The 23,143-nt window shown below is 39.0% G+C and overlaps 1 long non-coding RNA gene across 2 annotated transcripts; it reads left to right on the top strand.

Moving 5' to 3' along the window:
- The first annotated feature begins 453 nt into the window (after positions 1 to 453).
- LOC104832153 lies at positions 454 to 19,703 on the top strand. 2 transcript variants are annotated; one of them, XR_774384.1, is made up of 4 exons: positions 454 to 570; positions 11,134 to 11,221; positions 18,561 to 18,722; positions 19,616 to 19,703. It is a non-coding gene; the product is annotated as an uncharacterized LOC104832153 (long non-coding RNA). The 2 variants fall into 2 exon arrangements; XR_774385.1 differs by lacking the exons at positions 454 to 570; positions 11,134 to 11,221 and adding an exon at positions 14,666 to 16,489.
- Positions 19,704 to 23,143: the final 3,440 nt, after the last annotated feature.

Below are 23,143 nucleotides of genomic sequence, written 5' to 3'. Positions count from 1 at the left end.
CAGACGTGCTCTGAGGTAGAGCAGGCAGGACACCAGTCACCCCTTTCCCTATACCCTGCTACCAGTGGTAAGCTCTTTTAGGTCACTGAGCTAAATTATGTATCCTCTTGTGTACAGGAAAAGGAAGGATACTGATGCCCGGTTCAGAAGCATCAAATCCAACTGAAAGCTGTGGGAGTTCAGGGGCTGGGCTCATTGGAGGGTTTAGAAGAGCCTCCTTTGAGGTGTAAAAGGGTATTTATCCAGAATTATGTGCCTATGGGATGAAAGAGGGTTCAGAAAGATCCTGTACAGCTCTCAACATGCCTAAACTCATAAGCGTTTATCTTTTGGCCTGCACCCTCCTGGTGCTGTCAGCTCTCCCCACTGACCGCTGCGAGGGCAAATAACGCACTTTCTGCTGACGCCCTGCTAGGGCCAGGGGTTTAGGGTTTCTCTCCGGATCTTGTCCCATGCAATTTGCCTTTGGTAACGCAGATAAAGCAGGAAACTGTATGTAGAAATACAGCAGCTAGTGATTTGGGGATTCTCCATTTTGAGTCCTGAAAGTCAGTAATCAGTGATCACAAGGTGAGCATTTATCATCAAAACTGGCTTTTGAAAACTTGGCTCGCTCTTTTTTCCTCCCTTTATGACTCATGCTCACTCCTGCTTTCCTTTGCTAATATTAAAAAAAAAAAAAAGAAAACCACAGATCACCATTAAAAAATCTGAAATTATCCTAAAGGACATTCTTTTTATAGCTTCACACTGTTAATACAGATTGTTGCAGATAAATTATAACAAGTATTCACTTGCCAGCATGCTCCAAACAAAGTAAACAAAAAATGTCCCCTGTCTTGATGTTAATTTCTTTCTCTATTTGCTGACTAAAATCAGTTGTGCTCACATTAAGACTAGACAGAGACGTGTTTCTCTGGTGGTGTCTGCCCAGAAGGACAGTAAAAGTTTGTCTGAACATAGAGGTCTGTGTCTGAGCAGTGCAATGGGTCGGATAGAAGGCAGAAAGTAGCTCTTCTAAAAATATATATTTATGTGTTCTTAATAAAAACCACAAACGAGATGGCCTTTTCTATCAGCATTGAAAAAATACATGGGAAAGAACTGATTTTTCCCTTGATCCTCATTAGATGCCGTTAGCGGTTGCTGCACTTACAGAAAAAGGTTTCTTCTCTGTATAAGAAGTTGTGTGTGGAAAGCAGCGATAAAGCCTGTGGTACTTCTTTGTGAGTGCTTTTGCAAGTAGCTCAGTGGAACTCGCAAATGCCCCTTCAAACCATTTAAGCTTTGAAGAATCAGCAGGAGAATCTTAAAATCAGAAAATGAAGTATTTACAGCTACTGGACTGATTTTTTTTGAATGAGGGATTGCAAGCACATGACCACATGGAATAAAAAATGTTTTATGTAACTGTCCTTCCTGTCATTTTTTCAGACCTCCAGTATTGTTTCAGAGAAATAGTTCTGCACAATGTATGATAATGCATCACAGGATCCTGTTCCCATAGATCTGAAATTTCTTAGTTTAATCTTCACCTAAACAAATATTCCCTTAAATAAAATAGAATCATATTCTCAGTGGCAAGTGCTGAGTGTTTTCAGCCACTTGGAAGAGTAAACAGAGCCCCCTGCCTGTTCTGCTTCCTTTGACTCCCGCTTCCTTTTCCACGTGCTTTATTCCTCTCAACTGTCTGACCCCTGCCTGGGCCTTGCAGGTTCTGTCTTCCTTTTTTAGCTCTAACAGCACCGCAGCACTGCGTGGCTAATGAGCCATGGAAACGAGCTTTGCCACCTTTATTGGAAAACTTTTCCACTTTATGGGAAATGATTCCATGTGGGTGTCAGAGAGGCACTGGACCCTCTCCACACAACACCACGCTGCTTCTCTTATCTTGACCTTTCTGCCTCTTCTTTAATTCCCTACATTTTTTCCTGAACTACTCGATTCTTGGCTAGTTTCATTGTTTGCTATAGAATATGTGTGTCTTAAGATTTGCTTTTTGAACTGATGTATTCTGAGGAAAGAAATGCTTATTCTAGTCAAGATATGAGCTAGTCTAAAAGAAAAATGTTCCTTTTGATTCACACACCTCAAACCCCTAAATCCAGACATCACTTCTGAAAGAAGTTTTTCAAGAGGAAATAAATTAAAAATATGGTAGTTCAGAAAATTATTCTCAGCTTGATTGCTGCTTAGATGATGTGTAAAATAAGTATGTAAAAATACAGCAATGCCACACTTAGAGGAATTGTTCTACTTTGAAGCTATATCCAGCTGGCACCTGTTTTGGTGTTATTGATGTCACAACAGAATATCAGCAGTGTTTCCCTTTTCCCTTCTCCTACTCATTTACCAAAAGACTATGATGTTCAGTGCTCCCTGCCCTACTTTGAAGAAATTTTCACTATTATATATATCTGCCAAGGAAATGAATATTAAATATTGAATGGTGAGTGTTAAACAGGTGAATATTAAACAGTTCAAGAACGATGTAGGAAAAAAATGTCTTGTGGATGATAACTGGTCGTAACGATATGACAAAAATCACAAATAGCAATGACTCCTTTGCATCTGAATACACATTACTGAAAAGGTCTTAAGAATGACAAAGTCTTTTTGTGACATTCTATGATTTTAAACATGTATGGGCCATTATACCAACTTTTCTGAGACATACCATAGTTTACAACCTCTGCTCTACATCATCCAGCAAGCTGTTTAAGGAGAACGCACTGATTTTTGCTCTGAGTTCATTTACTGGGGCAGAAAGCCTACTGATTGGACCCCAGTAGTAGCCACATTTTAGTAGCTTCTGTTATGACCTTTTACAAATTCTTTTGATTTGTGAACTCCTACATATTTCTGATAAAGATGTGGATCCACACAGCGGTGTTGCTACCAGATGTGTGCCATACGTGCCATAGCATATGGGAATTTGCTCTTCTTGCTTTTAAAGACCTTCTAAGGAATAGTCTAGAGAACTCAGGGATTTCCAGAGAGTAGGCTGAAAATCCCTATTCTACAATATATTATTTTGGGTATTCTCTCCTCTCCTGAATTAGATGTACTTCACAAATGAAGGGTATGATTATTTCAAGCCTGAAATAGAAACAAATACCTAGAACAGGGATGACCTAAAAGGCTGAAATGGCAATAAAGGCCACCAAGTTGATCAGAAAGTAAGAGGTTACAGGACTCCACATACAGAATGAATATCTGGTCCTGCTGAATTCCAGGATTCACAGCAAAGTTTGAATTTATCTAGCCTAATCATGTCAAGAATAAGAAGAAATTGCTGTGGCTTCCCAGAAACCTGAAGAGACTTGTATTTGATCAGAAAGTCTCTATTTGAAACCAAAACTATGCTTCTTGCTCTTCAGGCGTGGGGCACAGTAACCAGGGTCAGCATGAGACACCATGTTAACATTAACAATGGATAGTTAATATGAGATTGGGAAATCTTCTTCATAGCCACTATCTGTAACTCCCTGATCAGTGTCTGTCTAAGCAAAATCCATGGCAAAAGAAAGTCCCACACAAAAGTTTGTAACTACCTTTGGATTTGACGTTGTCAGCAGAAAAGCAAAGAAGAAAGATATTTCCTTTGAAAATTGCAGTTGGCCACAAGCAACACCTACAGACATGATTACCTGCTCATCTGTTGTCATGTCAGCTAATTATTGGTGCACCTAAGATCAGGATAAGAAAAGAGGTGCTCAGTTTTGCAATAATAGCATTCTGCTAAGACAATTTCACAGGTGAATTTTGGATAAAGAAGGAAGGGACCCAGTGGGTGCTTCTTTTAAGATCTCAGTGAATGAGAAACAGGTGCTTGTCCCTCTCAGCAAATCACTTCTAGTTTTGGTGGTCTGCGAGGAGCTAGTGAAGAGCAATTTAAGACATATTTGATGATGTTCTTGTTTAATAATATACAGGCACTTGTTTAGAGGCTGAGGATAACAGAAATGTTTAACTAAGTACACGAAACTAAGTAGTGTTTCTGAAACCAAACAAAAGAATGAGTCCATTTTGGCACATTCCTGGATAACCATCCATGTCTGCACACACCTATTATTAAACATTGCAGTTTCTTAAAAGGTGCAGTTTGCAGGTACACTGCAAAGATGCAAATGCACTAAGTGGAATAAATGCTAGCAGGGAGACACCAACTCTGAACATCTATCTTGCCTGTCTTTTCAAAGTAGCGAAGAAAGACATTATAATCTGATCTGACCATGCAGTCCCCAAATAGCTAAACAACTGCTGAAAGACCCAGTAAATGCATTTGGCTTTAGTGTACTTTAATTTCGGAACTTTAAAAAAAGGCTTTAAGGGTCTCCAAAGCTATGGCACATCTAATTCAGTTCATCAGTCATCACTGAGAGATATGGTGGTCAGTGAGCACCAGCAGCAAAGCAGAGATGACGGCCTCTGCATTATGGAGAGGAAGCAAAAGCCCCCTCTGAGAGCTGATACCATCAGTTTGGTAGAAGAGTCACTTCCTGAGTGGAAGCTGAAATCAGATATAATTCTAACAATATCCACCAGGAAATCACAAAAATCTGCAGGATTCATTAGTTTCCCAGAAGACAAAGATGTTTCTCTAAATCTCAAAAGTTAAGGTACATGGTATTTTCAGCAAGTTCAACAAGGAGTATGACAAAGATCCTGTTGTCCTTGCCTCCAAACTTATTCATATTACTTTATAAGTTGCTACCTGATGAGCCATTTATATAACTGAGTCCCAAGTTATTTCCTCTGCTGTCTCTGCACCAACAATGTCTAATGTGACTTTGCTTCCTATGATCCTTATCCAGTGCTGCATTTAAATGTCAACATCCAGTCCAAAAATCAAAGTAAACCAAAACCAACCTATGTTACCTAATATTTTTATGAATTGTTATAATTTCAATATCTGTGAATATAAATCTGGCTATGACAGCTCCCTTTCTGAGACATTTTATTCTCTGTTGTTCACTACATCAAATTTTTGGTCATTAGTATAGCTATGGCTCTTCCTACTTACCCAGGTTTTCCTCTCTTTTCCTCCCTCCCACCTAGACTGCCATTACTCTTTCTTTTGATCCCCCCTACTGCCTCTTTATGTACTTACATGCCAACCAGGGAATATTGTCCTACTAAAGAAATAATTAGGAGATCTTGAATGAATGACCATATCACTTCAGGCATCTCAGGAGTTTCCACTGTACTCAGAATGATCACCATCTTACAAGATCAAGTAGAAGTTGCCAGGTGCCAATACCTGGTGTTTGTATTGTACCACCACTATTGTTTCACATACTCCTAATTTGTCTAACATCTAAATGAATTTCTTGGCCATTTCATGCAATGCTGTTACATCAGGAAATTATTGGTACAATCATTATAGCTCCTCCCAATCCTGTGCATGATTTTTGCTCACTTGAACTAGCATAGAACTAGTAAGACAATGTGCTCTGGTGAAGCAATACACATAATGGTAACTATGGTCCCACACCAAGATATTATTTCTATTTACTTTTTCATTGATAAGTGAACAGTAAATGTGGGAGGGGAGACACTCACTTAGGAGCCTTACTTATGGTAATGAGCCACTTTATAAATCAGTACAGTTAGGACTAGCTACTTAGAAACAGTGCTTTCCAACATGTAAATCTCTGCCAGTATTCTTTGTAGGGCAAAGGCATGCTAAGCTAACAATCATATTAGCAATCTGCACACAACTTGAGAGCTGCACTCAATTTGCACAGTAAGGAAAAAGGTGCAGGAGCTTCTGCCTCAAGAGGATGATGTTGAAGTGGAAAGCACTGTAAGCGATGGAGTGATTCCTCCAGAAGGTGATGCAAGGGATGTAAATTGAGTTCTTGATGTAGGTCCCATTTAGAAGAGCTCCTAGCTCTTCATTGGCTCTTCAGGCAGTCTAATGGGCTAGTTTACCTAGCCGAAGTTGGAGGGTATTAGTACGTGCCCTCACCTCAGCTGCCTTCTCTCCTCCTTCCATTATGTCAGTACCTGCCACTGACAGTGTTCAAGCTTCAGGCATCATACAGCATGTCATTAAAAACCCCTAACTGCTGACTGCACCGTGTTTCCCTGAAAGCTTTTTTGCCCTGTGAGCTCCATTTTGGCTGTTGATAGATCTTTTCCAGGACCACAAGGTATAGAAACTCTTCTGAGGTCTTGGCCTGAATTTCTATTTTCTAAAATCAGCCGCCTTCCGATACTTTTTCACAGAAACATTGGTACTTCCTGAATAAATTTTTATTTCTTCTAATACAAATTGTTTATTTATTGTCATCACACCTCACTGATCGTATATGCAGTAGTCATGGAGTTCACTGATCCATAAGTGACCATAGGTGTAATGACCCCAACTGCCTGCACATCAATGTGCTCAAACACACAAAGGCAGGATTTGCATCTAAATGGGTGTTTGGCAGAATACTTTATAGGCCATAATGAAGCTGTATTGTTGTGTAACCACTGTTAATGTGCTTTTGTAATTGGTTTTGAAACTGAATTTGAGCATTCCAGAATCAATTAGGTGGAAGAATTAAAAACTTTTAGAAAGGTGCTATTCACATCTGATGTCTAATTTAAGGTCTCCAAAGAAAAGGTGAAGCACTTGTCAGTCACTTCTAGCAGATCTCTGCAAAAAGAATTGCTTTTTAGGTTTTGGACAGACTTATATATTGCTCTTTTTACATGAAAGCACTAATTTTCATATAGATCTGAGGTTATAATTTTTATAAGATCATCTCATTTTTGTTTCAAACTTGAAATTGGGAAAGTATTAAAAAGTTGGCTTTTCCTGGATTTAGTAAGGTAATGCTTCTGAATGTCAGTTCTGAAACTCTACCCTCTGAAAGGCTTTCCACATGGTAATTATCCTGTTATTAAAAATTTTTGCAAAGCTTCAGTTCTGGCAGTAGAAACACCAATCATGTAGGCATACTCTACTTTTATGTGTCTGGGTTTCTCTTGCATTCAGCAGAGCTGCTTTTGTAGCTAAAGCTGCACCTGTGCATAATATGGATGAGGGTAAATGTCAGTGAATGATAGATGTCCTAAATTTGAAAGCTGAAAACGAGCTGTAGAGAGTTTCTTGCCTGTTATCTTCTGTATATCTATCAAACATCTAATGAGCAGAAATGGAAATTTCCTAGAGAAAGGGTCTTCCTTCTGCTTCATGAAAGCAAGAATTCAAAACAGAGTTAAGTCCAGGATCTGTCAAACCCAATGCAGTTTGACTGAAACAATAATTTCCAGTGAAAAGTCACTCAGGTCTATCCCCCCATGATTTTTCTTTAAAGTTGCCCTATGAAATCCACCAATATGAATTTAAGCAAACTGATTTTAGATTTGTGCTACTGTATGCTCAACAGTGAAATTTGCTTTCACGTAAAATTTGTTGTGTCCTTTGAAAGTTTACTGTTAGCTAATTGTACTTTTATTACAAAATTCATCATAAGATTTATCAGATTATCACCATTTTTCATAGAAATATTAGGAAGCTTCATGAGTAACTGGCTTGTGACACTACTGGAGATCACATAGGGATTAGGAAAGCAGCGATTACGTTTGACTTCAGTCCAGTAAAGCACTTAGGTAAATGAAAACTGCCATTATCATCAACAGAGCTGTAGATATTGCTAAAAAAAAGCAAGATTTACACACTCACATAGATCATAGTCCAAGATCTTATTCATTTATACTGGACATGAGGATCGCATGAGCATTTCTATCCTCCTTTAAGTTTGGCTATTACCATATAAATGACTTATGCTTCAGCAGTCTAAGGAAGTGAAGTATACTGAGTGATAAGGCTGACTGGAGGCTGCGAGACTAAGTACAAGCTAAGTACAGTCTGCCCTCTTTTAAATGTGATTCACTGTCTCCAACAGGAGTATGGGCTGTTGGTACCCAGAGTGTTGCTCAGTTCAGTTGCTTCCTGCAACTGCCCGAGCTATCTGCATAGACTCTGTGTGTGTGTGTATGCTTGTGTTTTTATCACAAACATGGGGCTATGTTAATTCATCCAGCTCTAGGAAAAAACATTACATTCTTTGATGGGGTCTAAAATGAAATTAATTTAGCTGCTGGAACAGTACTTAAGGGATGCTTTTCTATGGGCTTAATGAACAACTGCTTCCTATTAAGGAAAGGGTAGATCCGCTTTTTACATTTTACAAAGGAAATTTAAGATTAATTAAAGCAATTAATCTACACGATAATAGTAGCTTTTGGAATTTTCCACATCCCTACAAGTTTGCAAGTCAGCTTTCATGCTCCCAAACATATGCTCTCTTTCCTTTCCTTGTTATTGGTTTCAAAGAGAAAGCTGAGTGAATTCTTATTGCTCACTCTGCAAAGAGGATACGCTAAAGAAGTTGAGCAAATCACATTAACAGGCATGGTCCTGCATAAAATGAGAATATCTTACTCTCAGAGTCATATTTTAGTCAGACTGGTGATTTAAAGTTATAAAAGAAGTAATAGTTTAGTACCTGTAGAGCTGAACTGACATTTCCTTTCATTTGAACACTTTAGCCAAGTCCTTGTGAAAAGTGCTACCTTTTGAGCTGACTAAACAGGCCTTAAGGCTTGCATCTACTTTATATTTAGTTGTTCTTTAGAAATGAGGTTATTTTTAATAAATCACCTTCAATAATTATGAAAGACTAATACATTTGGGTTTTGGTTTGTTGGTTGGTTTGGTTTTTTTTAATTGCCCCAATACAGCTGATTGAAACAGTTGTTGCTGTGATAGTTATATTTTTTTCTAATTATTTATACTACATTTGCTTTCTTGCATTTTGTCACTCTTAACTCCTACTGATAGTTTGTTTAGAAAGCTTCTTGTGTGTCCATTTTAAAAGGACTATGCTAAATGGAGAGGATTACCTCTAGAAAAGCAGGGAAAGCAACAACCATCTTCCTCAAGAGTGAAGACCTTCCTGGCAGGTCATGCTTTAGTCGAGTAGAAGTTGAGCTTGCTGTAGTGCTTGCTAAGTAAAAAACTCTGTAGATAGTGTTATGCCATTATAATATCTAATGGTCCTTTCCAGCCTTAAAAAGCTACATAACCATGTAATGCTCCTTCTCTTGAAGTAAGTGTGAATTTTAAGTGTTGTTTGCGTGACCAGAAGGTGCAACCTTCATCAAAATCCGAGTAAGATCCCCAAGCCTTGTGAAAGATCATCATCAATATCAGCTGCATAATAGCCTTAGATATTTTAAATAGCAAATGTGATAATTGACATTAATACTGTTGAGACTAAAATTAAACAGATTTGGCTTTCAAATCTAACAGATGCCATTTGGACAGGTTGGAATGGAGCAGAGCGGGGTCTTTGGAGGGGACCTCAAGAGGTCCTGTTCAAGCTTCAGGTCATAGAGAGACAATAGGTATTAATATAACCCCTTCACTGCAGCTTTCTAGGATGTGGGTGAGAAGAGGGGAACTGCACAGTACTCACATTATGTGACCACATGCTCAAAGGCATCACCAGTCAGTGTTTAATCAGAAAAACTCTAGTTCCTCAGTCTCCCTGTAAAAAGTCATTTGCAATTCCTGTAGGCTATGAGCTTGAGCAGTGGGATGGGCTCCATCTCCTGGGCAGGTCTCACAGGCTCTTTCGAAGCTAGAGGATGTCCTGGGGGAATACTGATAAGGCAAATGCTGAATGGAGAATAGCTGCAAATCTAACTGACTTTTACAGGACCTTGCTAGAGGACAGGAATTTTTTAGGGAGATCATCTTATTTCTCTGGACTCAGCAGTACCAGCCCTTCCCCTCACTACCACCAAAAAAAAGTGAGAAGTTGTCAAAACTTCAGTTTGACTATAAAGGCAAAGAGGTTTGATCTGATCTGCATTCTGACTCCAAAGTGATGCTTTCCCTGGGCCCTCAAATACATGATTAATTTTGAGAAGTGTACTCAAAGATCCGCAAATATTGTTTTTTATTAAAACTTTCTATATTTATTTCACAGGGAGAAGAAAGCTTGGGTCTCTCCACAGGAAAGTGGCAGTCCTTAGCAGTCCACCACTTATGCTGTCCTCTAGACAAACTAAACTGGAAGGGAGGCAGGAAGAGTGCTCCCTGTTTCAAAGGATTTTCTATTTTCTCATCTCCTTCTTTCCTTTCTATTGTTCTGCCTGATTTTCGCTGTTCTCTGTAATGGCATTTCCTTAAGGTCAATCTATTGTTATTTAGGAGTGTGATAGAGGTAACTCAGGCTGAGTCATGCAATATTTGCCAACTCCACACCTTTCAGCATTCTGCTGCAGAGAATGGAGGTAAAATAGCTGTTTGTGATGACTACTGCTTCCTATATAAAAGCTGTTTTTTTAAAAGAAAATGAGTAAGAAAAAAAGCTCTAAAAAGAAAATTACTTTTTAATGCATTCTCTTAGGATTTTCGTAAGCCTGCAATGAAACTGAAGCTGTCCAGGGCCAGCAGCATTCACAAATAATGCCTTAGTAACACATGCATGTAAATCTAAGAGAAAGAAACAGGAAGGAATTCAACAAAGTATCATATTTTAAATCCACTGAGGATGCAGAATAAGCATCAATAAGAAAAAAAAAGTCTGCCTAAAAATTCTGGTAGATTACGGAAAATCTGTCTTTCTTTTCACAAATAAAATTTTACACTGACCACGTGCAAAAAAACCCCTTAACTGGAGAAGAAAAAGTCTACATAAAGCCTACTGTGTGTGAATCATATCTAATGTGAGCCATTATTTCAGACACTGACCTTAATTTTCTTTGCAACAATCTCGGATTTCAAATTATTTTGCATTTGCCTTAAAAATTTCTGACTACTACATAAAACATCTGTATTGCAGCCCAAATGCTCAAAAGGGGCATCCTGAGATGGTTGCACATGTGGTGGTGACATGCTTGTTAATTCAAAATTTTTCCACTTGGCCGACATTAAGAAACTGTTAGAAACAAAATATGTTATACATCTGATATGGGACAATGCTGCAGAGCTGCTACTGAATGAACTAGAGCTCTGGCTAGATACATAGGCATGTGTTTACTTTTGCCACCTTAGCTCTACAAAGCAAATTTTGATAACTACATCCAAACAGAATGTTATATTTGCTTTTTTCTTCCTTTCAGATTTGCCCTTGCTGTCATTGCTCAACATTTTCCTCCCTTCCTCACACATTACAGGTGCCAGGGATGCAGCTTTCAGGGCTAACCACAGGTGTGTTCTAGTAAATGAGTCTATTCTGTTAGCTCCATATAATCTGTGGGAAAAAAGTTGCTTATATGCAATTACACATTCACTTGCCCCCCACTCCATATGAATATACATGTTACTCTAATACAGGTGTGTAATGGACCTATGCCTACTTTACCATATCAAATTCTAACCCAGTACCTGCACCCTTTTAAGGTAGTATGACCTTAAAAAAAGAGGAAAGCGTATGAAACATCTACAGTAGAGTAAATAATGTAAACAAATGCTGTGAATATTCATTATAATTCTGAAGATTTTTTTTTTGCCTATTGCCACCACTTTCATGTATTTTTCCAACAGCTGTGTTCTACTAAGAAAAAAACCCAAAACTATGGAAGATGAATTCATGGTGGGAAGATTCACACTGGAGTAAATGTATTAACATTCAATACTGTACTCTGCAAGAAAATCCAGTGACTGCATTAGGGATATTCATGATATGAGATATAAAACATCATGGTTTTCAAAATATGTCCCTAATTTGGCATGCTCAAATAAATGAGGAGAACAAATTATAAAGCCTTTGCTTTTTGCAAGTATTCAGAAAGAAATGTGATGAAGAACAAGTTTGTTCAAGACCTGTTTTTCAGATCTGCATTGACTTCTACCCACATGAATCAGTCCTTCTCAGGGAAAGTAAATGTTTCACAGACTGGATCAAACACTGGTTAATAAGTTATTTGAGAATCAATCTATATTTATCCAGGTTCTGCCTGGAAATAATTGTGGATTATTTCCGCTTCTAACTCCTCTACGTTTCTCTGTGGGTTTATCATTGAGTATTCCAAAAACAGAGTGGTAAAATGCTCTAGTTGAAAAACAAAACAGACTGGAAAAAGAAAAATGCAATAGATCTGGAAAGCTCATTTGAAATTTATGAGGGATTTGAATTTGAATATCTGAATTTGCCAGCCCACAAAGGAAGAAAGTAGGAGGCTGCGAGTGAATAAGTTTCCTGTGGTTCTTCCTTTATAAAAAGTGACAAAGGAAGGAACTCTGTACTCAGGCAGACTTTGTAAAGCTGTTCAGTCTGTGCCTACATCAAGACTGCTGTCAGGATGGTGACGGAGCTCAGGAAAGCTTTCTGGGCATTAACTTGTATTGCTCTTACCTCTGTTCACACATCCACAGCATAAGGACCCTGTCCACTGACCTGCAGCTTCCAGAAAACAGATAGGTTTGGTACACTGTATGTTCAAATAAATCGTAAGATCTTTTCTCACAGGGTGCAGAGTTTGGCAGTCTCTTTCAGTATTTGCTACTGGAGGTAACTGTATATAATGCACCCAAGACAGTTTTGCATAAACCAGGGGTTCTCCATTTCCATAATGTGGATCACATCCAAACAGAGGGACTCCTTTTTAGTCTCAAATACCACATTCAATCTTATGGGCAAATAACAATCCTACAACAGCATTTTTTTACAAGGACTTTTGATATCTTTTCACAATAATAAGCTAAAACCCAGGCAATAATACCTAGAACAAGGCAATCCAACAGACGGTTTCCTACAGAACACAGAAGTGCTGACTACTTGTGTAAATTGTTCGTGGTCTGTGGACCATGAATCATTGCATCCTTCATAAAAATAGATCTTGGAAACCTACTTATCTGAATACAATTGGTACGTGTCAATAAGGACTGTATGTAGGTTAAGAAGGCAAAAGGATACAGAAGAGCTTTCAGAAAGAATGACTGGGTTCAGGGACTTTTTGTGACTCAGGGAATGGGATGCTGTTTTACTCAAGGGCATGTGCATGCTTCTATGACAGTCATAGACCAGGGAGAGCACTGATTTTTGAAAGACAGCAGAGTAGGTTTTTAGCCATTTGGGCATTAAGAGCTGTCTTGACATAGAAAACTGGGAAAATAAAGCCACTTATTAGAACTGAGGAAGCAACTTCAGGGAGGAGCTATGGAACTCGAAAGGGCGGGTTTGAAGAGGAAGATTAACTCCCTGGAACTGTCAAGCTCGAGCTAGATGCTGAAATAAATAAACATGAAAGCAATAGTTTGCAGCTAAAAGACCTTACTGTCTCTCTTTGGTGCTACTCTGGAAGAAAAGCATAGAAACCTCTCCGAGAAGAAAGGTTGCCTTTGTCACATCTTAGTGGTAAAGTTTAAAAAACAGACAATGCTGGCTCTTAGGCAGGCAGCATAAAGAGCAGGGGGGAAGGACCTGTGCTGGCACAATGCCTCTTTTTGGTTGTGAAGTGGTAACTATGAAATGGTTCCTCAGTTTGGTTTAACTTCTTCTAAGAGATAAACTGACCTAGTAGAGGGTGAAAGGAAATTAATATAGTTCGTGACTGGGGACATGTCTTTTTTTTTGTAGGAGACGAAGAAGTAAGCAGCATACTTTTGAATTTAGAACAAATCCGAGTTCAATGAACTGATACCTGGAAGGCTGGTGACATTCATGCTTTACGCAGTGTATTAATTCAAAGGAAACCACTAGCAGCCTGTGGCCGGAATAGGTGCTTTTGACTTAAGTAAATTAATTCATTAAATTAACAAATGATGAGGCTACAACAATAGAGCGAGGAAATGAAGACATGATTATGAGGGTCAGCATAGTGTTGGCTAAGATAAAGCACAACACAGATGGCTTTTCAGAGATGACAGGCTAAAGGATTGCTGATATGGAAGATATCTACAACAACTGAGAAGTGAATTTAACAGTAGAGTCATATTGTTTTTCCATGGCCTTGAACTTTCTTTTCTTAAGCAATCAAAATTTGGCAGAGATTTTTAATGGCACTCATATGTGCCTGTTATGTTTCATAATGCTTCTACTAGAAGAATGCTTCTACTACATCTATTAAAAGGTTTATAGTTCTGCACTTTTGCATAATTACATCTGTCCTATCAGAAAAATTTCTAGGCTAGCAGTTGCTGTCACTTACCAGGTGCTGTCACAGTTAGTGACAGCAACTCTGATTAGGTTCCACTAGTTATTGAAATTAATGAAAAGTACCTGCAAATTAAGAAGTATCATTGGTATTCGTAGGGTTTTTTTTTTAAAGCTCTGTAAGGACAGCTGAACTCTTCTGTTAAAGGAGCAAATGTAGATGAAAACTAAGCATTACAGGAAAATGTACTGTTGGCAGTATTGGAGATTTTAAAGTACAATGTTCAAATTGTTAATTTGCTAAAGGAGTTTACAACTCATGCCACCTTGTTTTCATGGAAGACTTCCAAACAAGTTTTCAACAATCATCTGAGCTGTAAGGTCAGCCTTGTATCATATGATGCGGAGATAGAAAAATCACAAGCTTGAAAAAAGGAAATGCAGAGCTGCTGTACAATTAACCATTTCCTCTTTTATATTTTGTGCATACATCTGAATAATGACTGACTGTAAATTCCACTACTTCCCATGGAAAACTAACACTAAATTTAAAAGACAATTTTTCTGCACCACATTTGTTCCTGGCTTCTATCACATTTACTGAATTTTCATATATCAATCTGTGCCTTAGGAGACCCACTCACCTTTACAAAAATGTATTTTTGAAAATAAGCCTTAAGAACCTTCCAGACTCAGGGGTAGAAAAGGAAGGAAAATCAGAACTAAGACAGGGTATGTGCTGGAGAAAAGAGGGAGTCCTCCAAGAGACCATAAATTTCTTTTCATTTTACCAACATATAGATTCATGTTGGCAATCCACGTGGCTGCTGAATCATAGATTCATTTACAAGTAACCTGTAGGTCTTACAAATAAAAATTCAGTGCTGTAAAATCATTGTATGGGCACATAAGACCTGAGTAAATCACACGCATTTCAAATCTTCTGGTCCTGGAGATGTGCAGCACAGAATCTGCAGATAAAAGCAATGCCATCCAAAATATCATCACTTTGGGGTCTGTGGAGACAGTGGTGGGGATGTGATGTGCTGGCGGCTAGAATGATAATCTTCCACATGTTTGGTGTTAAACAAGTCTATAAATCAAGGCTCCAGGAATCAATTTTTCCCATGTTCATTTTGGGGGACAGTAAGTGAAGCTTGTCTGCATAACATGTGAATGATTCATATTTTAGGCATTTTCACCATGCCTAAGATCTCACTTGTCTCTTCCCAATACAACTCTAAGGTTTTGTACTGTAAGTCAAAAGCTTATGAAAAGGAGTTGAGATGATTTTGTGATTTATGAGAGGTAGCGACAAGCATGGAATGGATGTGCTGTGACATCTTCAGAAGATAGTTGGTCACCTGTGACCACAGCAGACCCTTCCTGGTGATTACATTGTCCCTCCCAGTCCTTTCAACTGTTTTTGTCCTGTGCCCACCAGTGCTAGAGGCTGTGAAAAGCTGGTGTCTGCTGTCTTTAGGGAAATCTGTGGATTTCATACTTGACTCACAGACATCTATGTTGCACCACTGATGATGCTAATTTACAAAGACAGTTAATACCGAGGGCTATCAGTGTATCTACTGATCATATGCATCTGGAGACTAAGAAAACATCTTCACAAGATGAAAAGAAGCAGTTTCCACCAGTGTGAATCAGTCCTAAATATATGAGGTTTTTGCTTCATGGTTCAGCATCTGTACTACTTGCTGCACCTGAAGACAGTTATCAACAGTCAAAAGTCAGCAAGAAATCTCCCAGCAACTTCAAGAGCAAAAAGAAAAGGTGCTGAACTACTATGTATCATTCTCCCAACTCAGGGTTAAGCAACACAGTCAAAAAGTGGCAGCTACTCTTGCCCATTTCATACTCTGTGCTGAGAGAATTTTTGCCTCCCGATCTCTTAATCTAGTTCTTATCAGTGTTCTCCTTTCACTGAAAAAAAATCCAAACCACAGACAAATACATATCAGACTTAGCAATATACTTAACTGGAGAGATGAAAATAATGTCATCTATGCCTGCCCATTTATCAGCATCTTTGTTATTCTGAGAAATAGAGATGAAAAGTTAAAAAACACCAATGCATTTCAACTCTGCCATTTCTAGGATTATTCTTTCTGTGCATGCTTCTCTGCCTTGCAGGGTAAACACATAAAGCAATGAGTAGACAAGAAGCACTCCCAGCAAAAGAGAATTTACAAATCTTCAAATGATGTTGAATGTGAGTGGGCAGACCATGACAAAATGTTCGCACTTCATCAAATCTAACTAGTTTGCCACTACATATTTATGCTATAAACTGTGAACTGGAGTTCCTCTGTGGGAGAGTAACCTAAATGAAATGACAAGAAGCAAAAAGACAACTGCTTTTGCAGGTATGGGATAGTACAGGATTTGCTGGTTCCCAATTCTCTTTATTTAATTGAAAAAGTCTTTAAGAATCCATTTCCATCACCATTATTTAAATGGAATCCTAATTTACTCTCACAATTAGTTGCATTTATTCTGGAAATACAATGAGTGAAATAATGTCTTTAATCTTTGCCCTCGTTGAAATGGAATAATAATTCTACCTGTCTCATTTTCAGGTTGTGAGGCTGAAACTGTACAAGCAAGAAAGTATGCATATTCCACAGCGGTGGGTACTAGTTCAGGATTGATGTATTTTATGATCTTTAGATAGAAGTATCTTCAGAAAAGGTGTTTTGTTAAAATTAGCAGTATCGTTGCTTCTTGTGCTGATAATGAACTAATTTATGGTCACCATAGTGCAAAACTTTCAAGATTTCCCAGTGCAGCAGGTTTATGACTTCAAAATGCATAGACATTTTATTTGTATATCACTGTCTAATATTTACATAGAGTTAATCTACCAAGACATCTCCATAGAATTTACTGTGTGTTTTTGCAATAGTCATGCAGAAAAATGCTGACTGTTTAATACAGTTATGGATTGTTTTGATACAATACTGTGTAGACTGTCCATCTGATAAATTTCTAATACTTTTGACAGGATAAATTTGAAATTCAAAAGGTGATTTCGAACATGGATTTATCAACATAATGGATCAGAGGGAAATTTATTCCTTTACTTATATTATAGCACCCTTGCCTGGCTTTCAGTTTCTTAGAAGTCAGCCGTTGTTAGGCTGTACCAGTTTTGGGCCCCCAAGACAGGCAAGACATGTAAACTGGAGCAGTTGAGCAGAGGGTCCCCAAGGTGTTCAGGGCTGGAGCACTTGTGCTGTGAGGAGAGGCTGCAGAATCTGGGCTTGTCCAACCTGGAGAAGAGATGGCTTGGGTGGGGGCTCACAGCAGCCCCCGACACCTATGGGAAAGGGACCCAGAAGCTGGAGGCAGGCTCTTCATGGCAGTGCATGGTGGGAGGAGATGAGCTATGGGCAGAAGTTGAAAGAAGAGAGGTTCAGACAGGAGATAAGGAGACCCTTTCCCCCGGGTGGACAGGGCTGGGCAGGGGTGTGGGTTGCCCAGGGAGGCTGTGCCGGCTCCATCCGTGGAGGTTTCCAAGCCCTGACAGCGCACGGCCCTGAGCAGCCTGGTCTCCCTGAACGGGAGGCTGTGCTGGAGACTTCCTGACCTCCCTTCCCACCTGGTTTGCCCTGTGATCCTGTGTTGGCAACTGTCAGGAGACTGCTCGCCCATACGGACACCCATAGCTATGAGCCAAAACACACAGCCAGATCCCATGTCTCACTGTTCCTAGGAGAGCCTGAGTAAAGTTCTAACATCACCTAGGTCAAGAGCAAAATTCCCAGTGATTTTGCCAGGATATCACCCACTGTATTTTGTCTTTAACTATGGAGAAGGAATATTGGAGTTTTGCCAGCAGCTTCAGAGAGGTCACATCACACCAGATGAATAAGGGTGTCCAGCCCTGTGCTGACCAGGGAGCCTGGGTCAGCTGGAATCTGCACTCAGCTCTTAGCTAAGTACCTAAAATTAGATGGACTCAATCCAGGCATGAGAGTTAAAACAACATTAAATATTTGGGGGATTTTTTTCACATGTGCCTAATCTGAGGTTGGGCACAGCTCACTTTTCCTAGGAAGCAAATACCTATGACTGATAGTCAATTTCAAAAAGTTAACATGTACAATGTGTACATACATACATTTGCCTAAAGTGTGTGCTTGCCAGACAGTGAATAGGACTGATCTGATTTTACCTGCTGACAGTTAGATATGATCTTGTGTCCATAAAGAACTCCAGTCAGTGCTCATGCAGTTTAAATTCATAGATTCTTGCATTTCTGCTGGCATGTAATACTTATACATATATGAGGCTTGGATGTGTGTTTGAAGTCTCTTCTGTTTCTCCCTTAGATAAAGTTAAAGTTCAATGTATTTGAGATCTAAATAGTGACATAAATTAAACTCTTTATTACTTTAAAACATTAAATGAAATTCTTCTGTGTTTGTCATCCAGCCCATTCCCTGATGTGTGCTGATATATACCAGACTCGGCCACCCCCTATACTTCTGTGCTCAGTCTCTCACAACTTGACTTTTTTCTGTGAAGGCTAATTAAAAGGCAAAGGCATTAGATCAATGAAACACAAGGAAAATTGCAGAAAACATGTTGAGAATGGTAAGTCTGCCTATTGACATTTCAATCTTTGGGGAATTGCTCTGGGTAAGAGCTTATTTCTTAAGTTTCACACCTCAGCTGGATCAGTTTCCTTAGCCCAATTAGAGATGCATGTCTTTTGCTACCCTGTTTTCAGTTACATCATTTGATTTAAATGTTGTTGCACCAGAACAATTGACATACAAATTTGGCCTTTAATAAAAATCTGTTGCAGTGATGAAAACTTTATTGCATGTCATTGTATTATGTTATGAACCACTTATGCAAAGAACTCCAACAAATTTTACATTGACTCTGCAAAAACCTATGGCCTGATGAGAGCTACAGAAATGCTTGGGGGTACATAGTTAAGAGAACCTTCTTTTTGACATCACGTGGTGTAAAAATTCTTAATTTTTGGAACTCCAAGAGGCGCTCTCTTTTGTATCGTCTTAGACAGAAAGCTTTATTTAACTTTAGGTGTAATGAGAGATTTCAGTATCAAAACAGTCTTTTAAGGAGGTAAATCTTCATTTTGAATGGCAGTGATAAACATGAATTTAAAATACACCACATTCTAGTTAAGAAAAAAAAAAAAAGAAACAAAAGTCCAAGAAAAAATATCTAGTGTTCAAGATGTCTCCATAATTAAAGCTAATTTTACTTTCTGGTCTGTATATTGCTATAACTGGATCTTTAGTCCCACACCCCTGTTTACAGTTCTTGCCTGCCCTTTGATCTGCCAACAGATTTGTGAGGAAAATTACAGGACTGGCATGCTTATAGTTCTTCTTGAATAAAGACCAGTTCCTGCCTAGAAAAGATATAGCTGGCTAAACAGCTATCAAGAGGCGAGGGTTTGGCTTGCTTTATCTGTGTTGTTGGCTCAGATATACTTTCTCTTCTATCCACAGGGCACTCCCATGAATGAGGCAAAGAGAGAGGAATATGTTTACAGTTCTTTCACTGCTCCAAAGAAAGTTCACTAAGATGCTACCAGAGGTTAAAAATAAATGAAAATGTATAGCTATTTCCAAAAGCATACAATAAATATGATTTTAAACATCACAACGTATGGATTTTTTCACTGCAGTAGTGTTTCTCCTACATGCAGATGCAGGATATCAGTATTTGAATTCTCTTCTATGCTTCTTTTCAAAGATTGAAGGAATTGCAGATATGGGTGAGAACTGAGCTCTACTTAAAAGGATCTAAAAGTACCCACTGGTTTCAATGGGATTTGAATTCGGGCCTTAGTGCTGGTATCTGGACTTGAGAAAATTTCCAGAGGCAACAGGAATGGTCACCCTATTACCACTGCAGCCAGAAAGCTGGCATCTGCCTGGCTAGAGCATTTGACTTCTTTCATTACAAATTACAATGGAATATTCATTCTGAGGGTCTGTGGCATCCCGTTCTTTAATAATGAAGTCCAAGTTTGTACAGGTAGAGGCACTTCAAAATCAATACTGTGCAGCTTGCCAGTGAGTCCCAGGTAGACCACTGAAAGGCATGAGGAGCATGGGTGGGATGGATGAAAGGGGCCAGGGACACTCCCCAGTCCCAGATCTAGCTAGCATACACAGCCCTGCCGTGGCGCATTGCCAAGAAGGTTTCTGTAATCATCTGTCATTGTGCAGCTTCTGGATGGGCATAAATTTGAGCCTGAGAATTGTAAACTTTGTCATCGTAATGATTAAGTGAAGAGGAAGCTTCCCCTGGTAAATATGTGCCTCAGATAAACAGAAAATGACTTGCATGCATTGCCTTGGCTGCTGGAACAGACTGCTAAATGTCACCATTGCCAACTAAAAATTTGCAGAAAATTTTGTAAAATATTTTTATGCTGTGTCTTTTAGCAGTAAAGCTTTATTTTGTGTTTGTTTGTTTTTCTTTAAAATTACGGTCTGTAGAGACTCGTGCTTGTTGTTTGTTCCTCGGGTCATGATTTCACTTTTTTTTCCTTTAAAAGGATCTGCAATCATCTTCCTTTACAGGTGTCAGGATATATTTTCAACAGAAACACATTTTGTTCTGAGATATAGGACAGGTCACTCACAGTAACATCACAGAGCAGCCTTACCAGCGGAAAAAAACAGATTGCCTGACATTTAGAGGCTCTGTTCCTCTGTGGGCTGTGATAGAGATGTGGCCAGTACAGTGATTTCATACTTTTTCAGGTCAGGAGGGTTAGATTATTAGTCAAATCTAAAGCAGTGAGGTAAACATTTACAAATTCCTACTTTGCTGAAGTTTAATTTGAGTGGGAAGACGGTGAATATACCCAGAACGTGTGTTGCTCGACATGGTCTGGCTTTGATGTTCACCTGTAAGACCCATGAATCACCTGCAGCTGCAAAAACTGTCTCAGGGAACAAGTTAACTTTAAATAGTCTCCTTTTTAAGGGTTTTGCTGAACTGAAGCCAGGAGGATTAGCTGCAGGATTTTAATAGGAAGCAATATAGATAGATAGATTAGAATAAATATCTCTTTTTTCTGTGCTATATAACTTCATGAGGCATTTGTCATCAGAATTAAATAGGTCATGGGGTGAAGACAGTGCTGAATCCTGGCCTACAAATGCCTTTTATTACCACACTGACAAGGGAAAAGGCAAAAACCTGAGTTTCTTCTCCTAGTGTCTCTTGAAAAAGGTCCTTTTCATGATTTCATTGGTTATTTCTAATAGTACAGAGATGGTGCTTCTTACTGAGAGCTACACAAGTTTTTATAGGTGCTAATGTAACACAGTGGTACAAAGCCAAGTGATAGCTTTATATCCCTACAACTTCCATTTGCAAAACCAATTGATAAAGTAGTTTGAAAGCAATTTACAGTGAACTCATAGTTGTGTCAGCAAGAAAGGAGCAAAGAGCTATTCTGTGGAAAGACTTGGGGGACTACTGTAGGTTCAAATAGCCCATTTTCTACCACAGTTCACAGGAAGATGCACAGTAAGCCAGGTAATCTGTAACGCTCTGGATTCAGCCATGTCTGGTTTTGGTTGCAGGAGGAAGATCTTTCCCGCCCGATTGCCACAGTTCTCCACAAACCAGAGGCAGTGTCTGGGAATCTCTGCTAAAGAATCGTCTTCATTATACATGAAAATTGACTTGAAATGTTGACTTTTATGCTGGCCCATCTCAGACTAGATCTGAGTTCAGACTGACATGCAGAAATAGACAACTGTTTGGAAAGAATGTCGTTTTACTGATTAATATCCAGAACTTGAATTGATGCCTCTCCAATTTGCTTACAATTTCCAGGATAAAAGAGAACAACCAAAGCTCTAATGCCAGATGCTGATCATTCTCTAAGGGGGGCACACATCTTCTCTTTGGAGGCTAGTTACTGAATTTGCAGCTGTGATTTTTGATTGCTCCATTTGGGAGCCTGTAGGAGTAGACTATTATGTTAGGAAGAAGTCAAACAAAACTCTGAGTTTATCCTGAGTCAAATAAACTGTGTTGTCTTCTTAATTGATTTCCAGTGAAACTAACTTTTATTTATGCGCAGAGCTTGATGAACAAAAAATAGTGTCAACACATCCTAGGCTTCCCTCCACTAAGTTGGCAGAGGGTAATCAGTAAAACAAATTGTTTCTATAATGCTGAGTTTTTCTCATGAGGAACTGCTCTGTCTGTACTTGGATAAACACAGAAGTAAACTCACATGCAACTGAATTTTAACAGAAACAGTGCAGTGCAACCACATCAATATAGTAGGGTTATTTAGCCCCAGTCTCATTTTATAAGTTAAATAACTGTATAAAATATAGAAATATGTATATATTTTCTCAGCTAGAGATGAAATTATTCTAAAAGGTGCGAAGAGATTGTAGTCTTTGCATTGTGTAAAAGAGACAATGAGATTGGAGAACATTTTATACATCCAAAACTATCCAGCATGTCACAGAAATTTAAGATGGAAATATATTACAGAGTGCTTTGCATGAGGGAATGAGTGCAGAAGCTGCCTTCTGATACCACCATCCCTTGGGGCACCCTGCACTTTCAAAGCACTGGCCAGGATGTTAATACTGGTTTGCCAGTTGCCATGATTTATGTGCATCTTTTTCTTCATTGCCCTTCTCCCTGAGGTTCCAAAGAGACCGGAGCCGCAGCCAGCAAGGTACTGATGACAGAGGTTGGAAGCACAGAAGTTCCCTGCTGGAGGAAAGTAAGAAATGTGATGGTTTTCATGTTAAAATTTCAGTCAATAAGAAGGGAGTTATCCTTGTTGGTAGAAATCACCATTGGAAAGGAAAAATAAAGGGTCCATCCTGATATAAAGAAGAACGTGGGTTTTGTCACCATGCAAAACACAAGCCAGTATGGAGGGCAGTGCCATGATTTCCACTAGCAGAGACTGAAGGGGAATGTTATAGGAATCACTATGTGTATCAATACACAGCACATCCTTGCTGCCCTCCAGGGTTAAA

Source organism: Haliaeetus leucocephalus, unplaced genomic scaffold (assembly GCF_000737465.1).
Source record: "Haliaeetus leucocephalus isolate CR32 unplaced genomic scaffold, Haliaeetus_leucocephalus-4.0 Scaffold239, whole genome shotgun sequence".
Taxonomy (NCBI): Eukaryota; Metazoa; Chordata; class Aves; order Accipitriformes; family Accipitridae; genus Haliaeetus; species Haliaeetus leucocephalus.
The sequence above is the reverse complement of the archived record's forward strand: the minus strand, read 5'-3'. Positions and strand labels throughout refer to the sequence as shown.